The sequence below is a fragment of the Panthera onca genome, chromosome B1 (assembly GCF_046562875.1).
Source record: "Panthera onca isolate mPanOnc1 chromosome B1, mPanOnc1 haplotype 2, whole genome shotgun sequence".
Lineage (NCBI taxonomy): Eukaryota > Metazoa > Chordata > Mammalia > Carnivora > Felidae > Panthera > Panthera onca.
Genome location: NC_138342.1, coordinates 35,778,516 through 35,793,150, shown reverse-complemented (window position 1 = coordinate 35,793,150; position 14,635 = coordinate 35,778,516). Strand labels below are relative to the sequence as shown.

Sequence of the window (14,635 nt, the reverse complement as noted above, 5' to 3'; positions counted from 1 at the left end):
GAATCCTGCTGGTAAACAACCATCATCATGTAAACAGGGGGGGCAACTTTTCCCTCACAACTATATTAGTTGATAACTCACAGCTACTCCTGTCTCTGGAAACTTGCCCTCACAAGAACAGGAACAGCCTTGCCTAATAGGCTATGATCACCTACCCCTCCAAGGGAAGACCACTGCCAATGACTGAGTTCCGTGATGTAGGAGAAACTTTGTTGTGGGAGAACTTTGAAGCTTCCTGTGGGATTAAACAAGCTAGTCTCCAGCTAAGCCCACATTCTGGCTCAGCTTCTTATTTGTCTTTTTTTCCTGTTTCATCCTATTGTCCTCATTTCTCTTCAAGTGCTCTTTTGATAAACCACCTGAACAAGAATTCCTGTCCCATGCTCTGCTCCTAGAAACTCAAGCAAAAACACTTATGTACAACCTCACTCTACTAGACATGCCTTGGGAAACTTGATGGATTTCCATCAAATCTGAAGCTTGAAAGAAAATTGTTAAATTGAAATCTGTAGGTAACACAAACTCTGTTACAACTGGATGTGTTTCATGTTAGTTAACTTAGGAAACCAGAATTTATGGTAAATGTAATAAAACACTAAATATTCAAGAGTCAATAAGCTTCCTATTTCTGCTTTGATGATGTCTTTCCAAAATCTTCATTACTCTAAAGGCAAGAAACATGCAATCACACAAAGAGCTTAACTTTCAAATTAGTTGGTTAGTATGCCCAGAAAATTGCAACAGCAGTCACACAGAACTAAAATAAATGACTTCTGAAATAACTTTCACATAAAATTTATTCTGCTTATTATTAATCATTATTCAGGTGATTTCCACAAAAGTCCAATTAAAAAAATATTCCAAAACAAGGTCACAAATCAGCATTTCACTATAGTAGGAAATATTTCTAGAAATGATTTATAATACAATGGATTCAAAAAACATTAAGTTGAGGAAAAAAACAAAAATAAAAACACCCGCAGAGAATTTAAAATCTTAATTGGTAAACATAATAGTAGGAAACCTGGTGGGTTCAACTCTTCTCTGGGCAAAACACAGAGCACGTGTATTACTTTCTAACTCTGGCTCTCCTAGACTTTAAGACTAGAAATTTATAATCTAGGTGATCAAAGTAAAATTATGAAAAAAGTGGGTCTGTTGTATCCACTGTCACCTGCAAACTAGTTAAAGGAGCTTCAACATTACTACTTGATATGAGCTTAATATGTGAACATGAAGTTTGGAAAACTCAGTAGATTGGAATCTGACTCTCATCTGATGAATTTAAACATCCAGAGGAAAGGCATTTACCTGCTGATGAATGAATCCAGACTGTGAGGTCTACCTACACTCCAGAGTTTATCAAGTCAAAGAGTACATGAAAGATTCCAGTGTCCCAATTATGGATCATGCATAAAAAGGAGAACATATGAAGGTTTGTATTATGTCCTATCCAACAGGACCCACTGGGAAGGGCAATGGGACTTATATATACCCTGCTGGATTCCTAGTAACTGAGGAGAGACTGAGTGATGAACTAGAAGAAAATGCATCACTTATTACAAGATAACTACAAGTGAGAAGTTCCCAAATATGTGATAGAATCTCTGAAAGCCTCGTGAGAGAAAAACTCATCTTTTAACCCCTCCTGGACCCAGAAGGTATAAAGACAGAGTAAGTCATTTTTAAGTCTAATAAAAATTTCCTGCATCTAATGCTTAAGCACAAAGGGAGTTTACTGGAAGAAAATTTATCTTAAGTATAACCTGAAGAAGAAAAACCAACAGCAAACATCAGACTCAATGGGGAAATGAAAGCTTTTCTCCTAAGGTCAGGAACAAGACAAGGATGTCCACTCTCACCACTTTTATTCAACATAGTACTGAAAGTCCTAGCCACAGCAATCAGGCAGGAAGAGGACAGAAAGAAGAAGGAAGAAGGAAGAAAAAAGAAAGAAGGAGAAGGAGAAGAAGAAATAATAAAAGGCATTCAAACTGGTTAAGAAGAAGTAAACTTTCATTATTTGCAGATGCTATGATACTATTTATAGAAAACCCAAAAGACTCCACTAAAAATCTACTAGAAATAATAAATGAATTCAGTAAAGTCATGGGATACAAAATCAACGTACAGAAATCTGTTGCATTCTTATACACTAATAATGAAGCAGCAGAAAGTGGAATTAAGAAAATAATCCAATTTACAATTCCACCAAAAATAATAAAATATCTAGGAATACACTTAACCAAAGAGGTGAAAGACTTGTATTCTGAAAACTATAAAACACTGATGAAAGAAATTGAAGACAACACAAACAAATGGAAAGATATCCCATGCTCATGGACTGGAAGAATTAATATTGTTAAAATGTCTATACTAGCCAAAGCAATCTACACATTTAACGCAATCCCCATCAAAATACCAATAGCATTTTTTACAGAACTATAACAAACAACCCTAAAATTTATATGGAACCACAAAAGACCTCAAATAGCCAAAGAATTCTTAAAAAAGCAGAACAAAACTGGAGGTATCACAATTCCAGAATTCAAGGTATATTACAAAGCTATAACAATCAAAATAGTATGGTATTGACATAAAAATAGACACATAGATCAATAGAACAGAATATAAAACCCGGAAGCAGGGGTACCTGGGTGACTCAGCGGTTTGAGCATCCAACTTCAGCTCAGGTCAAGATCTCATGAATCTTCAACAAAGAATTAAAGAATATACAATGGGAAAAAGTCTCTTTGACAAATGGTGTAGAAAAACTGGACAGCTACCTGCAAAAGAATGAAACAGGACCACTATCTTATACTATAGACAAAAATAAAGTTAAAATTGATTAAAGACCTAAATGTGAGACCTGAAATCATAAAAATCCTAGAAGAGAGCACAGGCAGTACTTTATCTGACTTTGGCCATAGCAACAGTTTTCTAGATATGTATCCTGTGGCAAAGAAAATAAAAGCAAAAATAAACTACTGGAGCTACATCAAACTAAATAGCTTCTGCACAGCAAAGGAAACAACAAAACTAAAAGGTAAACTACCGAATGGGAGAAGATATCTGCAAATGACATCTCTGATAAAGGGTTAGTATCTAAAATATATACAGAAATTAGAAAACTCAACACCTCAAAACCAAATAATCCAATTTAAAAATGGGCTGAAGACATGAACAGACATACTGATGGCGAACAGACACATGAAAAGATGCTCAACATGATGAATCATCAGGGAAATATAAATCAAAACTACAATGAGATACCACCTCACATCTGTCAGAATAGCTAAAATTAATAACCCAGGAAACAACAGGTGTTGGTGAGGATATGGAGAAAGGGGAACCCTCTTACACTGTTGATGGGAATGCAATCTGCTGCACCCTCTCTGAAAAACAGTGTGAAGTTTCCTCAAATAGTTAAAAATAGAACTACCCTATAATCCAGTAATCACACTACTGGGTATTTACTCCAAAATACAAGAACACTAATTCACAGGGATACATGGACCCCTACGTTTACTGCAGCACTTTTTAAAATGTCCAAATTATGGAAGCAACCCCAGTGTCCATCAATAGATGAATGGATAAAGATGTGGTATATATATACATATATATATGTGTGTGTGTGTGTGTGTGTGTATATATATATATATACACATATATATACACATATATATACACACATATATATGTGTGTATATATATATATATATATATACACACACACACACACACACACACAATGGAATATTACTCAGCCATATAAAATAATGAAATTTTGCCATTTGCAACAACATGGATGGAGCTAGACAGTATTATGCTAAGTGAAATAAGTCAGTAAGAGAGAGAAAAATACCATATGATTTCACTCATATGTGGAATTTAAGTAACGAGCAAAGGAGAAAAAGAGACAAACCAAGAAATACACTCTTAACTATAGAGAACAAACTGAAGGTTACCAGAGGGGAGGTTGGTGGGAGAATGGGTTAAATAGGCAAAGAGAATTAAAGAATACACTTAATGTGATGAACACCGAGTAATGTATAGAATATCCATATTACAATATATTGTTCCCCGAAAAATAATACAACACTTAATTTTAACTATACTGGAATTAAAATTAAAAAATTAGTTAAAATATGTATAATCTAAGGAAAAGTTGAGCATTTATTTTTTTTTAAGTTTATTTATTTTTGAGACAGAGATAGAACACAAGCGGGGGAGGGGCAGAGAGAGAGAGAGAGAGAGAGAGAGAGAGAGAGAGAGAGAGAGACACAGAATCCGAGCTGTCAGCATAGAGTCCATGAGCTGCGAGACCATGACCTGAGCCAAGGGCGGACGCTTAACCAACTGAGCCACCCAGGAGGCCCAAAAGTTAGGCATTTAAACTGTGGGAAGGATACAAATGCAGGTGGCCCTTGGGTGTCATTAGAAACACAGGCCAGAATGCCATAGAATTTCTGACTCCATCTCTTGCCTCTGCTTACTGTTAAATGTATGTTTTTTGTCCCTTATTTCTCTAAGGACTGTTTCTTCTGTTCCCCAAACCATAGACTGCATCATCTGATAGGGTGCCAAGAGTTATAAAGGTTTACCTATCACAGCTTCTTTCCCTCTGGAGAGACTATGCCATCACTTTGTCCTGAGTACCCACATTCTAGGGATGAAACTCATTTGCCAGCTTGACCAAGGGCTGAAGTCAACTTGTAACATGGCTCCTTCACAGGTACCATGTAGAATGCTCAAAGGGACATTGTGACAAGTGAAAGACATAACTAGTCCCACAGATGCTCACTGCAATATCCCAGCACAAAGACTGTGAATATTAGTTCTGTTATTTAATATCTATGAGAATAAGGGTAAATTGCTCAAGCACTCTGATACTGAACTTCCACATTTGTAAAACATGGACAACATTTTTCCTAGTTTCCATCCAAGGTTTCTGTGAGAAACAATAGAGTGAAGATTCTAATAACACTTTGTAAACTAAAAAGCAAGACAAATGATGATGATATAACAACACCCCAACATCATAAGTGATTTCTCTTCCTCTGTATACTTATGGATCATATAAATAATACCACATAGTATACCATTGGATTATCTCTTGCCAAATACTCCTCTCACATGCAAAATGTCTTATCTGTTTCCCCAGCTACGTAGTACATGCTATGAGGGTAAGAGTTGTAAGCCAAGTGGGGATTGCAAACTGGTGACCTATAGACGTGCTTTGTCTCAAATGTCCTTGGACCATCACACTTTTTCCAGAACACACAATCAAGCCACCCTTTTTAACTTGTCTCTTCAAACCTGTCTGGCCACTGCAGTCATTTGAATCTGTGATCCCCAAACAAGAAAGAGCATGGACTATGGAGAAGAAAAGCTGTGAGTTTAAATGCTGGTGGCAAGGGGCACCTGGTGGCTCAGTCAGTTAAGCATCTGACTTCAAATCAGGTCATGATCTCACAGTTTGTGAGTTCGAGCCCTGCGTCAGGCTCTGTGCTGATGGCTCAGAGCCTGGAGCCTGCCTCAGATTCTGTGTCTCCTTCTCTCTCTGCCCCTCCCCAACTTGTGCTCACTCTCTCTCTCTCTCAAAAATAAATGTAAAAAAAAATGCTGGTGGCAATAATTTCAAAAAAAATGTTCTCTGGTTATGGATTTTTCTTCCTCCTTCATATTATATGTATTTGGCTATCCACCAAAATGTTAACAGACATTGTGGCCGGGAAATACAATATTCTTCCTACTGAAATAGTAGGATCTTTTTCCCCCAAAGTTCTACTATTTTTATAAGAGCAAAAATTAAAAGTTATTGTTTAGGAAATGAATGAGTAAACTTGGCTAGGCAACTAGTGGTGTATCACTTGGCTTACAGTCATCTTTGTATTGATTTCCCTGGTTCTCATCCCACCCTGCCCTAGGCTATTTGAAAAGCTGCAGCTAAAACCCATCCTCTGTTTTGACCATTTTCTGCCCAGTCATTTTATGCTTCAGCAAAATTCTTACTGCCTTCCTTAATGGACCTCTGGGAATAGAAGAACAACTTCAATAAAAGTACAGAGAATTAAATGATGAGACCAAGCCATAACAAACTCTAAGCTTGTCCTAGATTCCTAGAACATATTACATTAGCATAGTTCCTCTAGATTTTAACATATCCTGGTGCATATTATTCAACAAATAAGTGTTTACATTTATCAAATGCTTTTTCTGCATCAATTTAGTCACTTTTTTTGTCTATTAATATGGTGAATTCCCTTGACATATTTTTTTATGCTGAGACTTCAGTGCATTCCTAGGAGAACTTGATCTGAACAATGAATTAATTTTTAATTATCAAATGTTTCTATAGCTAATATTTAATTTAGAATACTGGAACATGCATCCACAAGTGAAACTGGCTTATAATATTTTTATTGCTTTTATCTGATACCGGAATCAAGATTGCACTAATCTCATTAAATAAGCTGAACTGCTTCTTTTCTGGAAAAAAAAAATTATAAGATTAATATTTCCTTGAAAATTTAGCAGAAATTCCATGTGAAAGAGACCAAGGGCTACAAAGTTTTGGTGGCAGGGAGGTCTTTTACAACCATTAAATGTCTCTACTGCTTATTGACCTATTCACTTTTTCTAATTTGGGCCCTTTGTATTTTTCCAAGTAGCTTATGCTAAGATCTTGCAAATTACCAAGTATATTCTGACGTAGTTACTCATAATATTTTTTACTTAAAAATCTGTTATATCTGTAGCTATTTTTCTTTTTCATTGCAAGTTTCTGTTTTCATTCTTTTTCATTTTCTTGCTTGATCTTGCTAGAGAGCTTTAGTTTTGTTGATATTTTTATTTTTATTTTTTTTATTTTAGAGAGCACGAGCAGGGAAGAGGGGCAGAGAGAGATCATCTTAAGCAGGTTCCAGGCTCAGCACAATGCAGGACTTGATCCCATGACCCTGGGATCATGACCTGAGTTGAAATCAAGTATCGTACACTCAACAAACTGGGCCACCCAGGTGCCCCATATTTTTATTATTTTTATTTCTTCATTTTATTAATTTCTTTTTTAATGTTGTTAATTCTTCTTCCTTGTTTCTTTCAGTCGGCTTCTTTGTATTCTCTCTGCTACATTTTCAACTCCTTCAACTGAATGTTTAGCCTATTTGTTTTCAACCTTTCTGTGTTCTGGTAAAATTACTTGAAACTACACATTTCCATCAAAGGACTATGTTAGCTGTGTCTTACAAACAGTAACTTGTGAGGTTTTATTGTTGTTTAAGTCCTAAAACTTCATAATTCCTTTCATGATCCCCCCTTTTTTAATATATAAAAAGACATTTTATTATTGTTTTGCTACATAACAGTGAATATACTCAATTGCATTTCCTCAAATGGCAAATAAGACACAAGATAACATCTCTTTGATTCCTGAAAACCTCAATATCATCTGTCTTTTGGAGGATCCAGTTTCCTACAACGTCTATGATACTGTCCACCAGGACACAAACGACGCTTAGTAAAGAACATTTTGCTACGTTGTTCTATCATAGGTTCTTGCTCAAAGTGTTCATTTTTTCCTTGTAATCTGGTTTTCAGCACTTGATCATGTGTTTCTTCATTATTATGCACAGGATCTGGCCGTGGGGTAGGTTTTGTATGTTCATACGGAATGTCCACAGAAGGGTGGTAGCATACTGTCATCCTGTCATCAGATGTCAAAGCAAACTCTACTTGCAATTATGGTCATCTGGAAGAGGAGAATACGTAGGTTTATGACAAACACAATATAAAGCTTTGTTTTGAATTGGAAATAAATGTTTCCAGATAGTTCTGCTCGATATCTCCCATTTTACTGCTGCTAATACCATGGTGACTCAAGATGCTTATCAGGTGGTATGAAAGAAGATGATCTGAAGAGAAACTGCTTTTAAATTCTGCTTCCAGGCATACCTATTTTCATCCCTGACAGTCACTCATCATAAGCCCGCCATCTTACCTCAATCCTCATAATCTCCTTTTAATCCAAGGATTATTTATTAATATAAAACCTGACATTTAGGATTATGTAAACTATGCTTATTTTCCTGTTTAAAATTTCTAGTGTTAATTGATTATGGTCAGAGAATACAGCATACATGATATTGATTCTTTGGAATTTAAGACTGCGTTTATGGTGTAGTAAATTTTCCATGTGGGGAATACACAAACACACACAAACTCACATATACACACACGTATGTGTATATACACATGTGTATGTATATACATACACATACATATGTCTATATTATATATAAAATAGTTCAAGCTTCCTTATTACATTACTCAGTTCTTTTACATCTCTATTAGTGTTTGATTTATTTTTTTTTAGTGTTTGATTTATTTATCAATTTCTGATGAAAGCAGGTTAAAATCTCTTGCAACATATATTGATACAACTATGTCTCTCTGCCATTATGCTATTGCAGCTTTGTATAGTTTGATGTTATACTGTTAAAGCATATGCATTCATGATGGTTATACCTCCTTGCTCTATTATTTTACCAGTATGTGTCACCATCACCCTTTTTCCCCATATAACATTTTTTGCTCTGACATAACTGGAGTCAGATATTAAGATGGCCTCTCTCTTTTGGTTCATAATGGCCAATATCAGTTTGTATCCTTTTGTTTTCAAATTTCCTGTGTCTTTTTGCCTGATTTGAATCTAAATAGTGCACTGTTGATTTTTTGCATTTTATTTTTTAAAATATCATCTAAACTTCCATATTTTTAACTGGTGAGATGACCATTCACATTTATTAAAACTATTATTATATTAGGATTACTTTTTCATAATTTCCAGTGATTTTACTCTCGCCATTTATCTTTTTTGTCCTTTCTTTCCATTAATTCCATCAAGTTTTCTTCTCTGATACATACCTACAGCACTTATGCTGAGAATTCTAACGTCAGTCCAATTACTATTCTAGTTGATCTGTTCTTCTTCTGTGGCCTTTTAGAGTTTTCTCTTTATTAATACAGTTAATTTTTTAAGCTTATTTATAATTTTGGGAAAGAGAGAGAGAGAGAATGTGCACAAGCAGAGGAGGGGCAGAGAGAAGGAGAGACAGAATCCCAAGCAGACTCCATGCCATCAGCACAGAGTCCGATGCTGAGCTCCAACTCACAAACTGTGAGATCATGACCTGAGCCAAGATCAAGAGTCAGATGCTTAACCTACTGCACCATCCAGGTGCCCCAGTACAGTTAACTTTTGATACAATGTGTCTAAGCATAGGTTTTTCAATACCTATTCTGCATGGCAACCTTTAGTCCTTTTTAATCTGAAAGCTTACATCTTTCTTTAATTCTGAGATATTTACCATCATTATTTTGCCCTCTCTGTTCCTTCTGCCCCTTCTGGGATATCCTCTTAAATCCCAATTTGGGGACTTTTATTCTCTATATCCTTTCCTTCATTATTTACTGCTCCTTCTGAAAGATTTCCTGACCAATTTTCCCGCTCACAAACTCAGTCTTTGGCTCTTGTTATCCTGCTATTTATTCCATCTAATTAGTTCTTTACGTCAACTCTTTTTCATATCCAATATTCTCAACTTGGTTCTTTTTGGTTTCGTTGTTGTTAATTTGTGTTACTAACATACTCCTGTGGTAGGCTGAATATTAGCTCTCCTAAAGATGTCCATATTCTAGCCCCTAGAACCTGTGAATATGTTACCTTACATGGTATATTAATTTCCTAAGGATGCCATAACAAAGTACCACAAACTGCATGGATTAAAACAACAGAAATGTATTTTCTTACAGTCCTGGAAGCTAGATATCTAAAATCAAGGTGTTGGCAGGGCATGCTCCCTCTGAAGGGTCTAGGAGAGAATCTGTTCTATGCCTTTCTCTTAGTTTTTGGTGTTGCCTGTAATCCTTGGAATTCCTTGATTTCAAGACATATCACTCTAATATACCAATGTAATCAATTGGCATTCCTCTGTGTGTGTCTGTGTTAAAATTTCCCTCTTCTTAGAAGGACACCAGTCACTGGATTAGGGCTGACTCTAATTCAGTATGACTTCATTTTATCTTGATAATATCTGAAAAGATCCTGTTTTCAAATAAAGTCACACTCACAGTTACTGGAGGTTAGGATCTGAACGTATCCTGTTGGAGGACACTATTCAGCCCAGTACACATGGCAAAAAGAATTTTGCAGTTGTGGTTAACTTAAATATTTTGACATGGGGATATTATATTATCTTGGATTATCCAGGTGGGCTCAGTGTAATCACAAGATTCTTGTAAGAGGCAAGTAGGAAGTTACAAAAGAGAGATGCTATACTGCTGGCTCTGAGCAAAGAAGGAACCATATGCCATGCAATGTAAGTGGTCTTCAGAAACTGGAAAAGAAAAGCAAGTTTTTTCCTTGGAGCCTCCAGAAGGAACCAGCCTTGATGATACCTTGATTTTTAACCCCATCAGACCCACTTTGACTCTGACCTCTGGTATGTTAAGAAAATACATACATGTTTTTATTACCAAGTTTGCTATAACTTTAATTGTAATTAAATTGCTGTTACAGCAGCAATGGGAAACAAACACAACCCCCTTATCTCTTTGAAGATCTTTAGTGTGCTCCTTTTAAATTCTTGACTTATTTGTCCCATGTTTCTAACTTGTATGGTATATAATGTTTCATTATCTGTCTTTCATGAACTCTCTGGGAACCTAGTTATTTTTTTTTTTTTCTGTGAGCTTGTACACCCTGGGGCTATCAGCTAGTCTGTCTGCTAATATGTACTGGAGAAGAGAAGTCTAGTCTCCAATCTGCATCACTCCAGGTGACTTTATCTTTTTATTTTTTTTAAGTTTATTTATTTATTTGAGAGTGATAGAGCAAGGAGGGGAGGGACAGAGAGACAGAGAGAAAGAGAATCCCAAGCAGGTTCCATGCTTTCAGCCCAGAGCCTGATGTGAGGCCAGAACTCACTAACCACAAAATCATGACCTGAGCTGGAATCAACAGTTGGATGCTCAACCAACTGAGCCATCTAGCACCTAGATGCCTCTAGGTAACTTTTAAAAAAAGAGCAGGGAAGTTAGCCCATGGGTATAGCTTGGACACTGCAGACTCAATGTAGACTACTCCACAAGGAAATTCCTCTGTTCAGGGACTGACCTTGCAACTCTTAAAATGAAGTGATACTGGGGAGAGGAAGTCATATTGTGGTCCACCTGTCCTGAGGTTTGAAAGAAAAGATGTAAGGGAATAAAACCATAAGAGTGTGTTCATTATACACCTGCTTGAATCATCTCTTTGTCCCAGCAGTACCTGATAGGAACTGATAAGGAACACTGCCTGATGGCCCAGGGGCCCTGGGCTGTTGCTGCAGATTTTTGGTGGCTATGGGGCAGGTAATGAATGCCCAGAGGCCATGTGAGTAAGAGGCAAAAGCGGACTGAAGTGCTGTCCCCCAGTCTCTCTTCCTTTTGCTGTCTGGTAACCCTTAGCCTAAGCTTTTGGTACCTGTATTGGCTTTTCTCAATTTTTTTTTTTTTCCTGGCAATTCCTTATATACAAACTTTCTTATTACTTCTGGAGACTCTTCAAAGCAGACACTGAAATAAGGAATCAGTAATTCATATGAGTTTTCCATTTTTGTTAACTTTCTTTTCTATGTCGGACAAAACGGGACTGCAAAATAATGCTAATCATCCCTCTGTAAATGGGAGGGCAGTGGTTAAATGGGGGGTATAAGACAATATTGGAAGAATCAGGATTGTGTGTGGCTATGAAAAGCTCTTCACTCAGAAATCAACATGATGACCTGGGTAATTCAGAATGCAAAAATGGGTAGATGTCCTCATGTTGGAACCAGTTTCATTTGAAATAAGCTTTCTGTGTGATAAATAATTTTTTGTTTTCATGAAGCTAGATAGCTTCAGGTTTTCACTGGGCTTACGCTGTTGGTTCTCTTACATTATGTCTTTATAAGGAGATACCTAGTGAACCAATTTATTCCAGAGGTACAGAGCCAGAATCCAGCCCACTCAGCTCCTACGCTCGCACATGTTACTTGAAAATGCCTTTTCCTTTTCACTCTCTTGTTTGTGGTCTGTGACTACCACCATATCCAAATCACATTTAGGGATTCAACCTACCCATAAGAAGCAGTAAAAATGAAAAAATTCTTCATAGAAGAATAGTTCTGAACAGAAAAGCAATTTGAATTGATATCCACCAAGTTTTTCTTCAGACAATTTAACCTAGAGAATGATTCTTCTACAATTAAAGAGGAATTGTTAGAAATCGTTTTTTTCCCTTAAATAAATTATATATAGCTTGATAGAGTATTACTCCATTGCTACAAAATTAAGAGAGATCATTATATACACATTCACTCACAAGCCAAAATAATGAGACTTCCAAGAATTAATAAAAAAAAAGACAATGAACCAAACAAAACATATACATGAATTAGAACTATTGGAACTAATGGGTCCAAAATTTTAAAAAAGAATAATATTCTCAAAGACATAAAGGATAAAAATAGATATATATATACACATTATCTAAGATTTCCTTCGTGTCCTTCCTCCCTCCTTTATCTCTACTAAACATAACTTGTACTATAAGTATTTACTATACACATGCTGGCTCAATATTCTTTTTTTTAATGCTTTACCGAGATATTATTGACATGCAAAAAAGCTGTACACCTTTGATGTATACAATCTGATAAGTTTGGACGTAAGTATACACGCATGAAACCATCATCACAATCAATTCCATAAACATATTCACTACCACCAAAAGTTTCCTCCTACCTTCTTTATTTTTGTATGTATAATAAGACCTTAACATAACAGCTACCCTCTTAGAAAATGTGTAAATACACCATACAGTTTGTTACAAAGGTATAATAATCAAAACAGTATGTTACCGACATAAAAACAGACACATATACCAATGGAACAGAATAGAGAGCCCAGAAATAAACCTTCTCATATATGGTCAACTGATCTTCAACAAAGGTGTCAAAAATACACAGTGGAGAATGGGTGGTCTTGTCAATAAAAGGTGTTGGAAAAACTGGATATCCACATGGAAAGGAATTTAATTGGGCCATTTTCTTACACCATACACAAAAATCAACCCCAAATGCGTAAAAACTTAAACATAAGGCCTAAAACTGTAAAACTCCTAGAGGAACACCTAGGGAAAAGGGCTTCTTGATATTGGCCTTGGCAATGATTTCTTGAATATAACGCCAAAAGCATAGGCAGCAAAAGCAAAAACAAACAAATGGGAGTTACACAAAACTAAAGATCTACACAGCAAAGGAAGCAATCAATAAAGTCAAAAGACAACCTATGGAATGGGAGAAAATATTTACAAACCATACATCTAATAAAGGGTTAATATCCAAAATATATAAGGAATTCCTATGACTCCAGAACAAAAAACAAATAATTTTGGGCAAAGGATCTGAATAGAAATCTCTCCAAAGAGACATACAAATGGCCAACAGGTATGTGAAAAGGTGCACGACATCACTAATCATCAGGGAAGTACAATGAGATATCAGCTCAATGTTATTAACACACTGTGAGGGAGGGCTATAGTGTTACCACCTGTGCAGATGATAACCAGATTTCATTGTCCCTTGAAAGTAAACCCCGTAAAAGCAAGAAGTATCACTCTCCGACGGGAGGGCAGCTGAAAGGAAAGTAGTCAGGGACTCTGGAGTCAGCCTGCCCTATTTTCTTCAGGCTTTTTCAAGATACACATTATGTCCTTTCATGTGTTGAATGATAAGTAATGTTGGGCACATGCTGCACACACTGAGCACTGTCTAAGCATGGAACCGTTCATTCCTTTCCAAATGTAAGGTCACGATCTCTGTGCCTCGTTAGTGAGGCAGCATAGAAAGAACAGGAAACCTGGCTCCAAAAGTTCCAGCTTTGCTGTGGAATTTTAAATAAGGGATTTAACTTCTCTGTAAAATGACAGTAGTTCTTCACCATAAACATTTCTCAGGATTGTTTTCAGGATCCATTTAGATTACATAAACGTAAAGAGCCCAAGATCTCTCAGGGATGTTGTGTAATTCTATAAATACAATATATGGTACAAAGTAGAAAATGTAATACTCCAGCTGTTAAATAGTGAAGACATGTTAGAGCATCACTTTTTTCAAACCCTAATAAAATAATGAATCTAGGCAATACTCAACAATGGCTACTAACATCACACAAAAAAGAGAGAGACAGACATTATCTATGAGGGATTCCTAAAGGGGGGGGAAAAAAGAACCTAAATTGGATCAGACCATTAAGCCAAACCTCTAGATCTAATTTCCAGTTTTCAGGAAATATATAGGAGGCAAAAGTACATTTTAAATGACACCACAAGGAAGCAAACACCAAAGTCCAGAATTAAAGACATTCTATAAGATAAATTGCTGCCTTTCTTTAACATACTGGTAAGGGTTAAAAAAAAAAAAAAAAAGGCAGGGGAGTGGAATCTATGGATTACAACAGACTTAAGACACACGTGAGAACCAAATGTATGCAAGAACACTGGAAATTGATTCAAACAAACCAAAATTTTTAAAAATCATTTTGGACACAA

At 36.1% G+C, this 14,635-nt stretch overlaps 1 protein-coding gene and 1 pseudogene across 2 annotated transcripts in view; both read right to left on the bottom strand.

Annotated features, from left to right (window-relative positions):
- The window catches only part of GRXCR1 (glutaredoxin and cysteine rich domain containing 1), a 308,046-nt gene that overhangs the window by 234,342 nt on the left and 59,069 nt on the right, over window positions 1-14,635 (bottom strand). The gene's annotated exons all lie outside the window — the stretch shown is intronic.
- Window positions 3,760-8,306, bottom strand: LOC132692567 (large ribosomal subunit protein mL42 pseudogene; annotated as a pseudogene).